This window comes from Panulirus ornatus, chromosome 13 (genome assembly GCF_036320965.1).
Source record: "Panulirus ornatus isolate Po-2019 chromosome 13, ASM3632096v1, whole genome shotgun sequence".
Taxonomy (NCBI): Eukaryota; Metazoa; Arthropoda; class Malacostraca; order Decapoda; family Palinuridae; genus Panulirus; species Panulirus ornatus.
This window is the reverse complement of record NC_092236.1, coordinates 3,408,034-3,429,570: the sequence shown is the minus strand read 5'-3', so window position 1 is coordinate 3,429,570 and position 21,537 is coordinate 3,408,034. Positions and strand designations below refer to the sequence as shown.

The following is a 21,537-nucleotide window of genomic DNA, read 5'->3' as shown; positions in this document are numbered from 1 at the left end:
TTTTTTCATACTATTCGCTATTTCCCGCGATAGCGAGGTAGCGTTAAGAACAGAGGACTGGGCCTTTGAGGGAATATCCTCACCTGGACCTCTTCTCTGTTCCTTCTTTTGGAAAAAAAAAAAAAAAAACGAGAGGGGAGGATTTCCAGCCCCCCGCTCCCTTCCCTTTTATATATATATATATATATATATATATATATATATATATATATATATATATATATGGGAGGGGAAAGAAAAGATGATGAAGGGAAGGTAAGGATGGGAGAGGAAAGGAGAGGCACTGAAAGTATGGGTGAAGCAAGTCTTCCCCACCCTGACCCACATGGCTCACGGACACTGGTCATCTTCACAGCCTTATTATGGTAATGGTTCTTACTACAGCCGCTTACCCAACCACCCCCATCCCGCCCTCACCCACCTTACCTTGCTACTCAACCTCCACGCTCTGATGACACCACAACCAGACGACTGTGCCACCATTATTAAGGACCCTCGCTGTACACACACACACACACACACACACACACACTAATGATGATTCATCCGATTGGGACAATTATGAAATCCTCTCCACGTCATCAAAACCAACTTCACAGAGGATCCTTAAACCGCTTCATCGGTCGTCAGAATAATATCCACAACCAACATGTCTTCCCTTCTTCCTGCGCAACCTCGGCGAACAGTTGGTGAAGGTCAGGATGCCCCTTTCCCCTCCCCCGCCACATGTAAACAGTGACAACCATCCTGATGGGCTGCTATACCAAATGTGTGGTGGTCTATGGGAGACTCACTGTGGTCAGCTACGCACTTCCTACCACCCGTGGTGGCCTCTCGATGGTTGTCGCCTTGAATGATGACGTCTCTACTACGTCTTAGTTTGAGACGTGGTTTAGAGAGACTTCTTTAGTGAATACTAAGCGACGATCCAGCTCGATCACTTCCTCAACATACAACGGCCAGACTCTGACAAAGCAAATGTATCAGTGATCCGTCGCACATACCAAATGGCATTCCCTCACATTCAGCTCTGACCCCTGTCCTCACCACTCCCGACCTCTGGATCCAACGAACGCCATCACAATACGAAGACGGAGTTGCTTTATAACCTCACGAAAAGACAAGACCATCACAACATAAAGAAGACGTGGGATTATAGCCCTAGAATATGATCATACCATCACAGTATACAGATGGAGGAGGTTCATACCTTAAGAAAATAACATGAGCATCATAAATGTAAAGCTGGCGTTGGTTTATATGGTTAGACAATGACAGTTGCACTACAATACACGGATCACGTACGAGGAAAAGAAACTTCAGTCTGCCCCTCGCCACTCCGCTAGTGACTCGTCAAGCAAGACAAGGCTGCCACCACAAATGATCCCCAGCATTACCCCCTCCCCACAGTATCCCCCGACGCAAACCACACTTCCTCTGTCAGACCTTATGTCCGTAATGCTATCTTGTCGATCTTTCCTCACAAAAAGAAACGTTCAACATATTTCTGCACCATTTTCGTCAGTAAACCCATCTGAAAAAATTAATGTCTGGTGTGTGTGTGTGTGTGTGTGTGTGTGTGTGAACCACTCCCTTCAGCTTGATGCTCTTTGACAACCTTCTCTGACAGCCGTCCCGTGAGTCTCTCTCTCTCTCTCTCTCTCTCTCTCTCTCTCTCTCTCTCTCTCTCTCTCTCTCTCTCTCGACATGGGCCAACCGTCATTACTACAAACATGAAGCTCTTCAGCTTTAAGGCCTGGTCCGTGTGCCCCACGCGAGACAAATTACTGACTCCGGCCCCACCACCACACTCGCGACCCTCCTCCCCCCTGCCTCATGCTTCACAAGGAACGGCACAAGTAACGACGACAAAAAAAAAAAAAAATCTGCCCACCCAAAAAAATGCATGAACAATGTGACCGTGGGAAGGGTAGCGGTGTGCACAACATTTTATAAACTACGTTGAAAGAATTCATAGAATTTATAAAACTAGCTAAGACTATAATATATATATATATATATATATATATATATATATATATATATATATATATATATATATATATATATAAAGACACCTATAAAGCAAATATAAAGGCCTAGAAGGCTTCACCAAACTGATCAGAGAAAACATATCAATTTTTTTTTAAATTTTTGAATCAGATCAAATACAATATTTAGTTTCCTATAAACACCAGCAGAGGCTGAGTGTGATACAGGACAGACTCAAGCCAGCCGTGAGACCCATAAATTATACGAAACCATACGAGTCGCCTCAAAAATGAAACACAGTCGAGTATTTGAAGATGACCCACAACCTCGCTGAAGGTAAAACTTATCTCTTTACATGGTAGTCCCCCACTAGACCTATTATACTATAACGAAAAGCAAATCACAGAAGGGTACTACGGTACGACCCTTACACACACAACGGAACGACCCCTGAACGAGGCGATGAGACACTCAGACACAACGGTACGACCCTCGAGATCGCAGATGCGACCTTTGAGCACAACGATATGAACTCTAAGTTATGATTATGTGACCTTTGACCTCCCGGGTCAGGTCAAAGGCTCGGACCGTCGTGCTTAAGAAAACAAAGCAACTGAATGAAGAACCAAAGGCGCGTGCTCAAGACTCCCCCCCCAGTATCTCCTCCCGTGATGTTATCATCCGCTATTACTCTGTAATCACAATCAACTGTCCGATATCAGTTTAACTGCTCTCGACGCGCAGTCTTATCATACCACATCACCACAAGCGATCCAGTATCACTCTCACTCCTCTCGACGTGTTACATTCACCTGCTATCGCTTTGAATCACTCCAGATCTGACCAGTGGTATCGAGTGTGCACATCCCCACTGCCTTCCTCCGTCATCTACGGCGTTGTGAAAGAGTCAAATTACATGTTAATTTCCTGTTGGCTTAGCGGAACGCGGGTACAGCACACGAAACTCGCACAATTATTTACACCATTTGCAAAGACTTCGGTTGTTAGTAACGCTACTGATAAATCCAATTTTCTTTATCTATTATAGAGGAAATTATGTATTACTCTACCATAAAACTGTCACATTTACACAGACATACACACAGACACGAGCAGTAACAAAGTCACTGCTCCGAACCCTGAATGGTTACGTCAGAGATCACGTTGTTAAACCCATGGGTCATACCTTCATTTCCAAGAGTCGTATAGTCGTACTCATGGGTCGTACCGTCGACCTCAAGGGTCGCCTTGTCGAATTCAAAATTCCTCCTTCAGGAGAAATCCCGCAAAGGTGTGCGCTCGTTCCGGACGCGAATATGAAATACTGTATCCTGAACCAGCCTGGCGAACCCCGAACACAGTCACAGGTGACTGAATTCCCCGGCGCAGTTGACACAAAGCTCCGTAATGAGGTTTCCGGGCAGCCAGGCATGTTACGACCCGAACTCTAATTTTATTCCCAAGATTAACGAGGTCACATGAAGGCGCTGCTCCCCCATCCCTCCTGTTCGGGGCATTCTTGGTTCGATTCCCGTCTTAACTAACTTCATTCGATGTAGTTCCAGCTGGTTGTATATGATGCAGTCCGAACCAGCTTCGTAAACTATGGCTTTAACCTATTTCTCGCACTTTGATTTGAATCAATTCGATTTGACTTGGTTTGATCCTCCTTCCCACAGTTTAGCGTGAACCTCCTTCATTTAATGTGGTTTGAAGCTACTCGATTTAATCTGGATGGAGCCAACTCATTCCATCTGGCTTCGACCTGTTTCATTCTATTTGGTCAGAACCTTTTTCATTCAATATGGTTTGAATCTACTTCGCTAAATTTGGTGTAAATCTGTTTTATTTCATGAAGTATGAAGTCTGAACCTGTTTGAATCAATTTCTTGTAAATTACCTCATTTGAATTTGAACTTGAGCTACTCAGTCTAGCTTTAAGCCGCTTCATTCAAAATTATTTGAACCTGTTTCATTTACTTAGGGATGAACTTACGAGTGAGGCTTCCTCATTAATTCTATTCTGCTCTGCTTGAGTTTGGTTTTCCTACTCTAGTACTGGGTAAGGTTCGGTTCTCATGACGCTGAATAAATGTCGCGGCGAAAATTCTGTAACGATCGTTCGAGTGTTTCCATTCCTCCGCCTTCATCCGGGGAAACTTTTCGCGCACACACAAACACACACACACACACACACACAGACGCAGTTCCGGAGGAGGTCGGGACCCATTATTGTCAGCCTCCCCCAGTAGCGTCAGACACGCCCAGGTTTAGCCCAACCCTCTTCATGCCTCGAAGTGAGACTTTAAAGAACAACCAATTTTGGAATCAGTTCACGACGCAACACTGAATGAGTCCCGGTACTCTTCAAGTGGGGTCCTGAAAGCAACCAATTTTGGACCCGAGGCAACCAATTTCAGCGTAAACCAACACAACCAAAGTTAATCCCATCCTCTTCAGGTTGGGAGGAGGCGAGACTTCTCAAGACGACCAAGTTTGTTGTGAAGTTCAGACACAACCGTCCCAGCACCAGCCTGCGCCACTAACAACTTCGGCCTAAGTTTGTCGTAGCAAAGTCCGGTGTAAGCCTGCGACGCTCCTAAGTTTGGTGGTAGCTTATGCCAGAGTTCGGGGGACAGGCTCTCGATATACACCGAACTGGTGTGTGTGTGTGTGTGTGTATACTCAGGAACTGGTGTGTGTATGCTCAGGAACTGGTGTGTGTATGCTCAGGAGCTGGTGTGTGTGTGTGTGTGTGTGTGTGTGTGTGTGTGTGTGTGTGTGTGTGTGTGTATGCTCAGGAACTGGTGTGTGTATGCTCAGGAGCTGGTGTGTGTGTGTGTGTGTGTGTGTGTGTGTGTGTGTGTGTGTGTGTGTGTGTGTGTGTGTGTGTGTGTGTGTGTGTGTGTGTGTGTGCGTGTGTGTGTATGCTCAGGAACTGGTGTGTGTGTGTGTGTGTGTGTGTGTGTGTGTGTGTGTGTGTGTGTGTGTGTGTGTGTGTGTGTGTATGCTCAGGAACTGGTGTGTGTGTGTGTGTGTGTGTGTGTATGCTCAGGAGCTGGTGTGTGTGTGTGTGTGTGTGTGTGTGTGTGTGTGTGTGTGTGTGTGTGTGTGTGTGTGTGTATGCTCAGGAACTGGTGTGTGTGTGTGTGTGTGTGTATGCTCAGGAGCTGGTGTGTGTGTGTGTGTGTGTGTGTGTGTGTGTGTGTGTGTGTGTGTGTGTGTATGCTCAGGGGAAAATATATTCCAGTGAGAGTTTTCCACACAACCAACCCTGCCGTGGTGCCGTAGGATAACAATGCTTGGTATAAACTTATGACACAATGACGTCTGGTGTAAGCTGGAGGTATGTGGTATTACTGGTGTACTGGTATTTTAGCTGTTGTGATATGTGCTGTGGTACTTAATGCTGCACCGGTACGCTTCGTAACACACCGGTACACTCCGTGTCGTACCGGTACACTTCGTACCGTACCGGTACACTTCGTACCGTGCCCGTCCACTTCGCCAGTTTCCATGGACGGGAAATTAACGAAAAATCCTAATTGATAAATTAGTAGCTTAATAGCGACAATTACGTTCAATTACCTTAAACGTAAATATCAAATGTCAAACCGGAACAGCTTCTTGTCTGGGGTTAGTAAATCTTAAAAAAAAAGAAGTAATTTCACACATTTCTAACACCAGAAAAGCTTAGTATACCCATCAAAGCTTGGTATAAGCTCGTAATACGACAAAGCTTGAGTGTATAACACTGCAACGCTGTCACAGCGACGGGCAATAAGGCATTAGACCCGGGTTCACGTACGTCCAACATACCTCATCCTTCTCCACATTCCAGCTGACAAATTATTTAACCTGCCAACCGAAGGTGAGGTCGGGGTGACCCTCACACGGGTAGCTACACTTCCACCCACCTCAACAAAGACTGAACCTTGGTAACTAATCATGGAACCAAAAAAAAAAGTGGAACAAAAACAACGCATAAAATAACATTAATTTCGGTGTTCTCGTCGAACTTATTTTCCCAGGAAATAAAACCCGGGCTGGAATATAACGTGTAATTCAGCGGACAGTTAGCTATGATTTCGCGTAGCGGGAAGTGAACACTGCCGGGAATGTGAGCCCTGAGCACTGACAGAAGAGGGTCGGAAACATCACACATACACACACACACACACACACACACACACACACACACACACACACACCATAGATCTATGTACTCTAATACTCTATAACTATCTTCTATGTCTACGACGTACCTTCCCCCTATTCGCCACCTTCATTTACCCCCTGTAAACCACACAACATCCCCCACCCCACGCTGCTACACTCCACCTACGAAACCATACCACACCTATAATAAGCACTGCTCTTCCTTCACATCTAACTACACCCATATCGTTAACCACCACACCTAACTACACCAACGTTGACAATCCTACACCTCACTACACCTGGATTTGACTACACCTTCCTGCAGACACCTAGCTACACATACACTCTCAAGGTCTCCCCATTGTGTGTCGTAATACCTCACTACACACCGTTACACACCACAGTGTCATAAATGTTACTGATCTGTTACAGGGTCAACCTCAGTAACGTGTATGAATCTATCAATGTTTTATATATATATATATATATATATATATATATATATATATATATATATATATATATATATATATATATATATATATATATATATATATATATATATATATATATATTTTCTTTGTTTTCTTTTAAACTATTCGCCATTTCCCGCGTTAGCGAGGTAGCATTAAGAACAGAGGACTGGGCCTTTGAGGGAATACCCTCACCTGGCCCAATTCTCTGTTCCTTCTTTTGGAAAATTAAAAAAAAAAAAAACGAGAGGGGAGGATTTCCAGCCCCCCCGCTCCCTCCCCTTTTAGTCGCCTTCTACGACACGCAGGGAATACGTGGGAAGTATTCTTAATCCCCTATCCCCAGGGATAATGTGTATATATATATATATATATATATATATATATATATATATATATATATATATATATATATATATATATATATATATATATTTATCTATGTATTTTATTTACTTTGCTTTGTCGCTACAAAAAGTAGTATCTTAATAATGATAATGATAATAATGATAATGATAATAGTAATAATAATAATAATAATAATAATAATAATAATAATAATAATAATAATAATAATAATAATAATAATAATAATAATAATAATAATAATAATAATAATAATAATAATAATAACCCTCCCTAACCACTGAACCATCCCAGAGACAACTAACATCACGTATCATATCAAGCAGCTAAAATATTTACCAAGAAAAAAAAGTGATCTAGAAATGGAGATAAAACTCGACTAACATCGCTCGCTTGATGCCCTAATTAATAAACCTGTCAAATTTCATTACATCTGACGAGCACTTGACAGAATCTGCCAACACATAATCACGCCCCAGGTGATGCCAATCATCATGGTCTAGAATATCTTATAGAATATATCTTTTTCTATCGTTCGTACATAGAGCCGCTCATACGCTTCACAAAGCATGCTAACTTACCCTCAAATACCGTCAGATATAAACCAGTTTTTTTTTTTTCTTTTTTATAGATGATTGGTTTTTAAAAGATGATTTGGTAATTTGTTTTCTACGAACAATGAAGTATAACATCAATACATCTTTGAGACTATGGCCATTAAATCACGCAAAAGTTTCTAAAAAAAAAAAAAATAAAATGTTATCATACGTAACTGTGAGTTTTCTAAAGTAAACAATGAAAGAAATGACTAAAAGTGTCTCAGCCACGGTACTTGCAAGAATTACATAACAACTACATCCAAGTCGTCAATGTTTCCACAAAAGATTTAAAAACCGCTTTTTTTTCCGAAGACAATATAGAAATTTCACCTTGGAAAGACATTCATCTAAAAATCGTCGAAGATCCTAACTTTTCGAGGCATGAAAAAGTGTTCTACATAATAGACCCGAACAAAGACATTCTCGCCCATAAATAACAAGATTTCTTTCCGGGTCGAGTTGCTGTGGGGCTCCATGGCTCGAAGCTTCGCGCTCCGACACATCTCTCTCCAGCGAAAGAAATCAATAAGAAAAAAAAAATATTTGTCATAATCTTTACTATGTAAGACTTTGGTTTACATCAGGAACTCTGGTTAATGTCTGAAATATAGATTTCAGAATCAATAGACAGTAAATATTTGAAAACTTTCGTAAGAAAGTTTTTGAAACTCGTAATATCTTTCGTATTTCCGTATGCCCCAAGGCATGTCATCTTCAGACCGTTCATGATCGTCTTCATGGTGTTAAAATATCTGACAAAACTCATGCAATCTTTCAAAACCAGGGTCGAATCCTGGGTACAGCAGTCGGTCCACAGTCAACCTAGCTATTCATCACCCCAAGGGGTTGGTCGATAACCAACATAAAAATAATTCTAATGTCATAAATACACATTTTAAAGCAATTAAAAGCTGAACATTCAAATATAAAAAAAATATGAGAATGAATACATAACATATACATTCTAAAAACAAGAGGATGATAAAAACCTCAAAGTGTAACACTGAATGTAAGCTGTGATGTCTTCTGAGATAGTCATACACAAAACAAAAGATACCACATCATCTCTTCCGCAGTACATGAATCATTAATGGGATGGAACCTTCTGCAACGCTGAATAGTGATTCCTGTGTGTGTGTGTGTGTGTGTGTGGGTGGTTGGGTAGATGTGTGTGTGTGTGTGTGTGTGTGTGTGTGTGTGTGTGTGTGTGGCACAGGTGGCACCGAGAGCCAGGCTGTTGGGTGCCAATATTTCATGACGGTCTCACTCTCCCTGAACACCAACAAGGTGGAGAGAAAAGTCAGCAACATAACAATGATAATGAACGATTTACTGATTACACACAGCTTGAGGCTGAACAGAGAGAAAATGCATACAACAAAGAAAGTGGGACTAATACAAGAGGAAGGGATGTCATACAGATTGCCCTTTCCCCCGTCATGAAGGACAGCAGCTGTAATAAGGCCAATCTAGTCTGCACAATGTGATTGTGGTGCTGAACAACGATCCAGGGACGAGGGATCTCTGGTGGAATAGGAGATGCCGGTAGCGGGGCTGATGCAGCTCCCGGGGCTGTTGGACGGTCGGGAGGACCTGTGTGCTTATCGCCTCGACAGGTGGTGTGAGAAGGACGGAGGGTGAGCCTGCACGTCCCCCTCTAAAGCCTTTCGTGCAGTCCCACTTGTGTGGTGTATATGGAGGAAGACTAGGCAGGGAGGGAGAGGCATGTGATAAACCGTGCGGAGGGAGAGGCGTACAACATACTACGCAGGGAGAGGTAAGTCCGAACACATCATATGTGTATATATCATGCGATACTTGACTGAGGAGTACGTTCGCATGACCTCCCTCCTCATCCGGCCAAACCTCCACACACCATGGAGGGTTGTAGTGCTACTGGAGGGTCAGTCTGTTCCATAAATCCGATCCCTGCTGGTCGCTTATTTATCAGAAATAAAGCGAGAACTTGGTGATCAAACTCTCTCTCTCTCTCTCTCTCTCTCTCTCTCTCTCTCTCTCTCTCTCTCTCTCTCTCTCTCTCTCTCTCTCTCTCTCTCTCAATTGCTCCTAAATTTCACAATAAAGTCACGAAGGAAAGTCCTAAGAATTTCTTACGATACGTGAATAAAAGAATACAAAAAAATTTATTGAGAGAAAAGTCGTGACAGAGGGAGGGGAGGAAGAAGGAGAGAAAGGGTAATAAAACTAAGTGGTCCTTCAATTCCAGACACGACTTTTTCCCTCTTCCTTTCCACCACTGGCCGGAAATTGCAATTCTTGAGACGATCCATCAAGGGCCCCTGGCCGGTGTTGGTTCCCAGGACCTGGCGTCTACGGCAGGAGATGATGTTATCGAGGCGAAGTGTGAGTGTCCCACGGATGGCCGAGATGTTCGATGTTTTCCAGGATCGTGACTCGTGGGGTTGGAGTACTGGGCCACTGAGGGCACTGTTGGCAGCAGGATACACACACTCCAGGAGCCAAGAGCCGACGAAGGCGAGGTCTTCCAGGTCGTCTGTCGTCCTCCTGCATAACTTACAGTAAGGCTCGCTTGCCACAGCAGCTGAGACCCCTTGAACCTGCATCACGAAGACGTTAAACTGCTGGACATTACATTTCCTGGACTCTGATTTTCTGATGAAGTAATAACGTAGTCAGTGTATGTCTGGTGGGTACGTGATGGTATGAAAAGTAGTAGTTGTGGTGGGGTCCAGCAACAACCCTTGCACCTAGCTAACCCCTACTGTAACAGCAGTGGTTGTGGTGGGGTCTTGTAACCTCCTCGCCACGTGGCTAACCCCTACAGCAACAGCAGTGGTTGTGGCGGGGTCTAGTAACCCACTCGTCACCTTGCTAACCCTTGCAATAAAGTTTCAACATACGGGACTGTGCCAACAAAATTCGCCGTGGGAGTCTCCACCATCCGTGCACTGATCCTCGCTACTTGTAACTGTGCAGAGCTTTCCTTAATCCGTTACCCACTACGCACGGAAGTCCGAAGCTTAATACACGCCTCTCCAAGCCCACGTCTCACCTCACAACACAACACTTCACTCCCCACAATCCACCCTGTCACACCTTTAAGCACGACTTAACACATGACGTCTCAGATCACTCCCTTACCTACCTGCATCACTCCTAACATTCCCCTCACCCACACACCACACCATACATCATCCCTCTCTCTACCAACACTCCATTCATCAAACCAATCGTTACTCAGATCTGTACACAACTGTACATGTCACCCCTCATACCACCCATAAAATTTGTCTTTACCACATTTACAACGACCAGAAATTTGTCTCATTCCTGTTTTATGACGTAAGGATCTTTCAGCTCAAGTGCTATTCCGTTACACATCTCTTGAGAACGGTAACACCTTAATACCTCAGCTGGGGCATGTCACTCTCATCACAAGTATACATCAGGATGACATGGCCATGTCCTCAATGCTAGTGTACAACACATATCCTGAGAAGGCCGTGTCTTCACGTCCGTACCCAAGATATGTCCTGCACACACACACACACACACACACACACACACACACACACACACACACACACACACACACACACACTCCTAAAGCCCCTCACAACTTTCGTCTCAACTTGTCTTTGTAAACTGGCGGAGGAAAACCTTTTGGAGTTCCGATCCTCACCCGAACATCGTCTTTTAACTTTACCTCCAACTCGTTCCTTCTCCAACATCCACCTGCATCTGTACCATCGGAATCCATCATCGTGGTCATTGCCACTCGTGAGCCCCACATATGGCGGAGAACACGTACAAGAGGTCTTGTTAGGATCCGAGCGTCGACTCCGACACACTCATTGTCTCAACAGCGGGTGTTGTGTGTGTGGGAGGGGGACACAACAAGTGACCGACCCTTAGGTATCACTCCACCAATGACACATCCGCATGTCTCACCACGTAGCTCGTCACGGGACCTCATCTCTACCTACACTGACAATGGTCCAAGTTTCTAAGCCCGTCTTCTCTCGTCCTGTTTACATACAGCAGCCAGACCCGTACTGGCTACGTTCTCTGAACTTGTAATATCAACAGCAACAAGTAATATATCAAAGTCTCTATGATAATCTGATAACATACAAGTGTCAGGTTCCCTAAAACCTTCAAAAGCAATAAAAAAAGATAGAGAAACTTTTCCGATCAGTTTTAATCCTATACAAAAAAAATATTCGAAATAGGTTTCCTAACGCATCGAAAACTAATTTTTAGGGCACACCACGCTGCTGTGTCTGGCGACCAGCATTATGGTTAAAGTAGTAATCAGTACACATGAAAACGCTGCAGACATTATGGGTGTGCGAAACATTTTTCCTCTTTTTTTTCAGTTACCCCGGAAGTAGAAGCAGTTCACCTGCCCCTCGGCACAGGGGTCGCCGCCTCTGGCTTGACCGTAAATCTTTTAGGTGTAACCAAACCTCCTCTCCCTTCCCCCTCCCCTTCTACTGTGCTGTTCCATTGTCGTTTTCTTCTCCTTCCTCCTTCCATTCATCTCTCTATTCCATTCCTCGCGTTCCCCGGGTGCCATGCACGGTAAAGATGTCTTATCACGCGACAATGCGTTCTTTCTCTGCTCCTGACTCCTCCCGACAAGCTCCGCTAACCTGTAATGAGACGTCTGCCGGGAACACCACTCCGCCCACACTTCCGTTTCTTAGAAAGTGGCCAGAAATGAGGATCTGCATCAACTCTTCTGACCTCTCCTTCTTCAGGGCAAAGCCATAGATGTCCCCTAAAATTAACACCCGAGCTCATGTTGTTGTAATGAACCCAGAGTGTTCATCAAACCCACGAGTCTCTCCCTCTCACACTCATCGTTACTTCATCTCACACCCGCTCTCCCTCCTCCACCTCACACCTCTTACAACACCTACTACTTGGCCTCTTTAGTTTTAACAATAGACATTATTTAGGTTCTTTATTCCTGTGGTAACTCAAGTCTACGCATCTTCTGTAACTCCTCCTATATCCAACATGATATCTTATCTCCCACGATCTCCAGTTTCCTCACATCCCTACCAAGATCCACTTGCCTTCGTCCACCAGGTCTCGCACCCACAGGAAGGTAAGAGCAGTTAGGAGGAGACGCGGCAGGAGGGAAAGGAGGCACGGATACAGGGGGATGATAAAGGGAAGAGGTAGTAAATGGGTCGAGGTGTTGCGGCCGAGTGGCGCAGAAGAAAATGGGTGAGCGGTGGGCAGGAGCAAGAGGGGTAGAGGATAGTGTTATGACAATAAACTTAATGGACCTGTACACCGCACAGTACTTTACATTCGCGTGAATAAGGCTGAAGATGCTAAGAGATGGGAGGGAAATTTAGTCCTTTACAGAGGCAACAGGAACAGGTACTTTCTCACCCCGCATGGTGGCAGTGCTTCGTGATGGCTGCACTGTTGTCGGTAGCAGTGCCATGTGTTGACTGTGAACGAAGGCAGTGCCCAGTGCTGGCTCTTGCCTGGAGTACCCTGTAACTACCCTTCCGGTGTCAGACCAGTTCGTGTATTCCAACAATTCAAAGTGATCCTTAATTTCTGTATGTGGAAAGAGGTTTTAAAAAATGTGCTCCTTTTGTGCTTAGAAAAACAGAATAAAATATTGTCTGGTATTCTCTATCATGTTCTGTACCTGAAGTGATCATGAATACACTCTCATAAAATACATCACCGAACTCTTAGCAATGCAACACCTCAAAATCTTCGGATACTGAGTGCATCACTGTATCTTCGGAAATACAGCGCTTCACTGTACCTATCACTGTTCTCCGTATGACACGACAGAAAAAGCATGTAAGCAAAGAAAAACTTAATGATACAAAACACCTTTCAAAACATCAGACATGATGATGATGATGATGATGATGATCATCATCATCATCATCATCATCATCATCATCATCACGAAGACGTAAACAACCACTCTTTGTTTTCGACTGGAGGAGAAGGAAGCCCAAAACCTCAACAGCGTTGGAACCACATTAAGGTGATCCAATCAACCTGTTTGTAAGAATCTTACTCACCGTCATTCATCATTTTAAGAAGTAAGAAAATGCAGAGAGTTAAATGATAGAAAGGGAGGTGGAGAAGCCCCGAGAGCAGAGGGCTAGAAGAAGACCAGGAAGCAACGTGCAAGAATAAAGGTCACGTCAATAATTTCGTGAGAGCCGCCCAGGTAGGGCTCAAAATAGCCCAAAATGTTCCCACATTCCGCCAGCTCCACAGGTTGTCCTGGCTGACCCCAGCTTTCTGACCCCAGCGTGCAGATCCCTTCCTCTCAGTTCTGATTCTAGACTCAGATATCCTCCTGCTGACTTTAGCCTGCTGATCCCGTCCTGCTAACATCAGCAGCCTGTAGAAACTGTCCTTCAGACCACTGCCTAAAGGCCCTGTCCTGCTCACCCCAGCCTACAGATCTCGTCCTCCTGACCCCACTCTACAGACCACGTCCTCCTAACCCAGCCGCCCACAGACACTAGCCATCCAGCTACCGTCTATTGGGCCTCGTCTCAACGACTCTATCCTGTCTACCATAGCCATGGGACTTATAAGCCCGTCTTGACAACCCTGCCTTGCCGTCAAAGCCTCCCGTCCATGCCCATCCTCCTCAGCTAACCTACGAGTAACCTTATCATCTAGTCTGCCACCGACAGAGATCAGATCCTCCAGAGGTGCACAACCTACCGCGGATACTTCCCTTTCGAAGCTGAACACATAACTGCTTTTCCCCCTACATCGCTAGGTCCTGGAACTCTTCACCTTATCTTCCTTTACAGCTACAACCTGCCTCCATTTTCAAAGGCACGCATTCTACCTCCTCTAGAGTTCATCTCTCCTTAATTCTCTACATTTCTTATGTTTCGTCTTAGGTCTTACCTCGAAGAGGACTTTCATTCCTTACCGGACCCTTCCAAAAGAGAGGCCTATGGTCAATGTCCAGTAACTCTTCCTCCGTGCCTCCCGGGTCACAGACCACCGCCCAAGTACCATGGTCCGCGTACATCTGTGATGATGATGCTCTCGGGTTTCGACCTCTCGGTCAGAGGGTACCACTGTCACCCATCATTGCCTGGGATGATGCCTCTGTTGCGTCCTCTAAATTACACTGGAATACGTAGAAGGGCAAACCTTCGAAATCCAGAGGCATGTCATTAAGACATAGTCCTCTCAGAGCCAGAAGTATTTCATGAAATGTATTCTTCAGGATTTACGGGGTACGTGATGAGGAATGATTTTCAAAGGCGCAAAGAATGAGACACAGCAGGAACAGCATACCTTAGTCAAGACACTGAACAGGAGACAGTCAGTTCGGATATGGCCTAGAAACTGCAGAGGAGACCACCAGTATATCACAAGCAGCAAGCAGCAAGTGTCGGGTCGTTCACCAGGAACGTATCGAGACCAACGGGCACCCAGGTTTTTGATAGCCTTGGCATCATCTGGCGAGGTGTGGCCTCTCAACCACTCCATCAAGCACCTGGAGTGGCCGCCTTGGGCAGCACCGCGCCTCAACAATCACTTCGCATCTTCATACGTTTAAGTCGTACTCAAGACATATGTCGTGGTCATAAACGCTGCATCCACACGCGATGCCTTCAGGTAAAACCAAGAAGACAAACTGACACAAGAACCTAAATACACTGGATAACCTTCAATCGCTCGGCGACATGTGGTTAATACGAAGTAGTCCACCTTAAGAATCAGCCGTTGCTTGAGTCAGGAATGCATAAAACTATATACTGTTACGCCAGTTAGCGACAGAGGGTGATACAAAAATACCACGATTCGTCCAGCGTCTTCACAGCGTTACTCTGGCAGGAAGCACTGACCTTCCGTCCACACCCAGCAAGTGACGGGCAGAGTGACGGTGATCGTAGGCTCCACCCAGGCCATCACACGACACACTAGGCAAAACAACCGTAGCGGGGTCGACCACATCCTTCACCAACCTCCTCCTTCCACTTCCTTCCTTCTCCTCTTCCTCTTTGCCTCCACATATCCTCTTCATGAGCCTACCTCCTCACCAGACCTCCCCATCACACCAGCTTCTACCCTTATCTTCCTCTCTTGACATCTATCTTGCCTATCTTTCTCATCTCCTCCTCCTCCTCCTCCTCCTCATTAATGAACCCCAACTGCCTTCCCCTTCTACTGCCTTCTCTGCCTCCGACACTCGCTCGTACAACGACCAACTGGCAGCAACAGATTCAATACCAGCAGCACAGCTGCACCACACCACTAACAACGGGTGCATCCCAGCAGCAACAGATGCACTACCAACCGCAACAAGTGCATCACCACAAGCAACAGGTGCATTACCGGCAGCAACAGGTGCACTATCCACCGCAACAGGTGCATTACCAGCAGCAAAAGGTACACCAGCAGCAGCAACAGGTGCAATACCAGCAACAACAGGTGTACCATCACAAGTAACAGGTGTACCATCAATGTTACTACTCTACAATATGACAAAATTTACAAATACATTCATACAATCCTGTCTTAATACAATGTCATCACGAAATACACAACCATTTCATTTCAAACATTCACATTCACATCATGTTAAGTGGCGTTAGTCTCACAAGTTCCAATGGTAATTGAGAAGAAATATGAAGACATCTTCACGTTAAGGAATGTTAGACAATATATGTTTCACCCATATTTCATATATCAATAAATGCTGTAAGTCTATGTTTCATTCACGATCGGAGTATTTCATTAAACCAAGAGATTTTAGAGGTAGGGCGATACACCAAGTGGAGGAAAGACAAACTAGTCACCTGAAGAAGTTGGCCACCACAAACTTCGTCTCTGAAACACAAGACTAAAATTACATGGTCGAATCCTGCCCACTTCTCCTCTCAGTCCTACATAGTGTATATCCTCCAGGTCTTAAGATAGACGGGACTGTTTTAGCCTGTGTCTGCAATATGCATTCCTATCTCCCTTGTCTGATGACAAAATACTCTCCTCTTCGACCCCTACCGGAATTTACTCTTCCATATATATTTCCCATTCCATAGCTATAAGAAGGTACTCCCTCTTCCTCATTCGCACGTAAGAATCACTCTCTCACATGTACAGCAAACTCTCTGAGTCTTTTTGAAAAGACAGAACCTTTCAGGTTACAGGTGAAAACCACCCCTGAGAGACGAGACACAACACTTTATTATTAACGTTATGACACCTGGAACTGTATCCACTTTTGGCACAAGGAGAATGAGTTTGCGGAGAGGCTGTGCGCTTATGTAATGGACGAACTTTGCAACAACTCAAATCATAATCACTTGCTCATTGGAGTCTGGAAAAAGACTCTTTGTGACCTCGGTAACCTTCCTTCGCCACCACACGCAGGAAGAGAGTGGGTTGCAGCCGCTCATGCCAGCAAAATCTAATCTAATCCCCACCACTCCCTCTGAGCTAGCACATCCCGCAGCCTCTCCCAGCCTCCCACCGGCCTGACACAGTGACCCAACACAGCACGACCTCCTACATCTTCCTCCACCCGAGGCTTCGTGTCTAGCAGCGATAAACGTCAACGTAGGGGGGGTCAGGAGGCGCCCCCAGGGCTGATTATACACGATATTGCCCCGGCTGATGACAGGGTTGGTACGGCCAGGATCCGTGTCATTATGGATGTGAGAGCCGACGTTATGGATCCTGGCGAGGGATCGTTTGGTACAGCATCCTCCTCCACAGCTGAGCCTGATGAGACGAGCGATAGGCAGCTGATGCTACTGCTGCGTTACTGGTGCTAATGCCGTCCCTGCTGCCGGTGCTGCGCTACTGCTGTTTCTGCTGTTGTAAACGGCTGACGTCATACATTCTGTACGTTACTGAGGTCAGTGACAATCAGAGAAACAATCAGGTGGAGAGATGGAACAGGTGATGTGAGGAGGTGGAAAGAGACCTGCCTAATAGGCTTCGGGTCACGGGTCAATCGAAGTCAGGGGTCACCTAAAGGCTCATTCAGGATCAATGCCTGGCAGCGGTCAGGATGGTAATCGTGAGAACATAACAACACACAAGAAGAACACTACTACCCCGAGTCTTCACGACTCGTGAAGGGCTCAGAAAAGTGTCATAGGAACTCGTGAAAGGCTCACAAAGGGGTCTTAGGGGCTCGTGAGGCGCTCACACAGAAGAATGGGCCAGGCGGGTTCTAAAACGCGGCACCAGAGGGCAGCTAGGTTAGGTGTCGGGATGGTGGCGCCAGGTTCACCTTGGAAATACCAAATCATCAACATCAACCAATACCAAAAGCTATTTATCGCTATAACTACCATCACAGACTACCTACCTAACCAGCATCAGTAAAACCAGACAAACACAACAAACATAATCCGTTATCACGAACACTAAATGTCATTATGATCTTCCTGTAATATAAGCAGTACCTAATGAGTCAACAACTAGACAACCCTTAACTAACACACGATCCAATACGTACCATCATCACAAAGCATCACTACCACCAACCATCATCACTAAACATGACGAGCATCGTCACCATCATCATCATCACTACAGACAACCACCACTGCCAACCATCATTACCATCGATCATTACTATAAAGCAGCAACAGCAGCACTGCCAACAGCCAACACAAACCAGCCAACGATGCCGCACTACTTTCTACCACCATCAACACTCGTGTCATTCATCACCACTACGAACATAATCATAAACCACCATCACCAAATGTAACGACCACCATCATTACCACACCACCAGCACCAGCACCACCACATGAACCATCTACTACCACTACCACAACACCACTACCATACCGCTACCACCTACCACCACACCTCCACTACCACCATTCGCTGATGCTGACTAATACAGTGCAGTGACTATGACTACTTTCAAAATCAGGATAGACAAATATTTCATAAGTTCTCGTATTTATCAAACGTAAACAATGGAAAAAAATATGTATACTTTTTCTTACATTCCATCCGACTGAAACCAGCGCCAGAGTGTAGTACACTTAGCGTATCCTGGTGTAACAGAGTGTAGAGTAAGATGACAGTCAGTAAGCATTCCATTCCAAGGTTTCCTGTACAATACCATGCTACCAAGCTTTACCTCAGTAACACACAGGTCATCCAGTCTCCTCCCCCTGCACGCGGGAGTGGAGGTTGAGGGAGGAATCTCCTGCTAGTCTACCCTAACCTCAGTTATCTTGCATGATAACCTCCTCACAGGCCAACTGGTCTTCTGTTATCTGTATTTCCTATGTACTGCAGACTACCACTACCATCGGTCCACCGACTACACACCGACACCAGCTACAACAACCACACTTAACAACCTTCACTGTTAACAACCACTACTACTATAGAAACAAACACAGCAACCAATATAACAAACACGCCCAATTAAACCCCCAAAACAACCAAAGGCACAACAACCCCTAGAACAACCACAACCTCTACAACCACCACAACCCTCCAGCCAAAGCAGCACCACGTCCCGTCAGATCATCTCCCCCCCCCCCCGCAGCAACCCCCTCTGGCACTAATAGCATAATAACTCCTGGCTAACTACCTGCCATGATGACTTAAATACGCCAGAAATGAGAACCACTGAGAGGGAGGGACTCATGAGGGTGGGAATGGGGTTGAGAAATAGGGTGGGGAAATGGGGAACTGGAAATGGGTGAAGGAAGTGGAAATGGCGGATGTGGTAATGTGCGGAAACCATTCATTTATCATTAAAGAGTATATAGATTTATTATCATCATCTCATCTCTATATCATACATACTTTCCCTAAATGTTAAATTCCTAATTAGCAATACAGAACACAAGTTGAGAGCTACAGGGGTGTGAAGAAAAAATATACACAGAGGAGTAAATAATCCCAGTATGTCATAATAAAGGAGGGAGCGTACAAAATGTAAACAAATATCACACATGTGGGAAGATACCGAAGGACCAAGACGGAGAAAGGATTACTCAGTGTATGGGCAAGTGTAGGAGATGGGTATCTAAAGACGTGAATACCCCCCCCCCCCCTCTCTCTCTCTCTCTCTCTCTCTCTCTCTCTCTCTCTCTCTCTCTCTCTCTCTCTCTCTCTCTCTCTCTCTCTCTCTCTCTCTCTCTCATCAGCTCGAGGCACCAGGAGCACACCTCAAGGCCACCTTGACCTCCACTGGACTGTCTGCACCTCACACACACACACACACACACACACACACACACACACACACACACACACCTGACGCTCTACTGCTCACTGCAGCCCAGACAACCACCATGACGGTGAGCAGTGAACACGTGTCTTCACTGTCAGTAGGTTAGCAAAATCACACAAACAACAACTGAACTCGTTGAACACATCCTAATGAACGCTAAAACATAAACTACCATTTACTCGTTGAACAAATCGCTTATGAACGCTAGCACACACTCCAGTTATGAACACTGCTATGCAAACCACCAGTAGACTCGTTTAACACAACCTAATGATCGCAACCACAATAATGAACTCGTGGAATACACCACTAATGAACCTCAATTAAAAACGACTAAAACATAATTAAAAAAGATGTATTAAAAATGTTACGTTAAATTTACAACTTCGAGAAAGCAAACCCACAATAATTACTCATACAACAAAAACATGTCGAAGAAAACAAATATGCTGAAAAAAAAGGCATCAGCAGCAAGCTTTAAGATAAGCTGGAAAAGACAGCAAGACTCCTATAATGAGAAATAATCAACAAGATTTCTGAAGGAGATATAGAAACAGCAGCAAACCTCCTGTGACGGATAGAAAAGCACAAGGCTCCCAACTTACTCCTCACTTGTCAAGCCAAGATCCAGCCTAAACCAGCCAACCCTACCCCAACCATTCAGCCAGTCAGCCTTGCTCTAACCAACCAACCAACCAACCAGCCCATCAGCCAGCCAACCAACTCAGATGATGGAGCCTCCCCACATCCATGCAATTAGTCATTACTCCTGCTGTTACGGTTCTCAGTTTATGTCAGTTACATGGATGACGCGTTACCACGACCCGTGACGGCTGACGCCTGGTAAAACGCCAGCAGATGACAGCTTCCGCCTGGAACACTACCGCAGACGACAGCTAACGCCCAGGACACCAGCACCTAACACGGCCGACACCTCGATCACTCCCATATGTTCGTATATGAGAACTGATGCCAAGCACATCCCTGCAAATGACAGCTGAGGCATGGCATACTCCCTACATATGACAGCTGAGGCCTGACATACCTCTACATATGACAAGTGCAGCCTGACATACCCTTACATATGACAGCTGGGGCCAGGTATACACCCCTATAGAAGGGGCCTGGTACACTCCCCAGGAAGACGTCCGTACCCCTTGAACTGTCTTCATCAAACACCAAAAGACACTTGGGAGTGAGTGTACAGTGGTCCTCACCATAACAAGTACCACATATATATATATATATATATATATATATATATATATATATATATATATATATATATATATATATATATATTTTTTTTTTTTTTTTTTTTTCATACGATTCGCCATTTCCCGCATTTGCGAGGTAGCGTTAAGAACAGAGGACTGGGCCTTAGAGGGAAAATCCTCACCTGGCCCCCTTCTCTGTTCCTTCTTTTGGAAAATTAAAAAAAAAACGAGAGGGGAGGATTTCCAGCCACCCGCTCCCTCCCCTTTTAGTCGCCTTCTACGACACGCAGGGAATACATGGGAAGTATTCTTTCTCCCCTATCCCCTATATATATATATTCCTTTCACTTTCAGGACAACAGTGGCGGTCGGTGCTCGCGCGACTGCGCAGTCGACCACCTTAAGTTTTTATGTCTTACGTCAGAAAGTCACGTCAGGTCCGTCGATTACAAACTCCGGCGTCACAGGCCACAATTACTGTCATCACACATCAACCT

The 21,537-nt window shown here is 45.1% G+C and overlaps 1 protein-coding gene across 5 annotated transcripts in view; it reads right to left on the bottom strand.

Moving 5' to 3' along the window:
* Positions 1-21,537, bottom strand: part of Btk (tyrosine-protein kinase Btk29A) — a 433,655-nt gene that overhangs the window by 273,190 nt on the left and 138,928 nt on the right. The window lies entirely within an intron of this gene.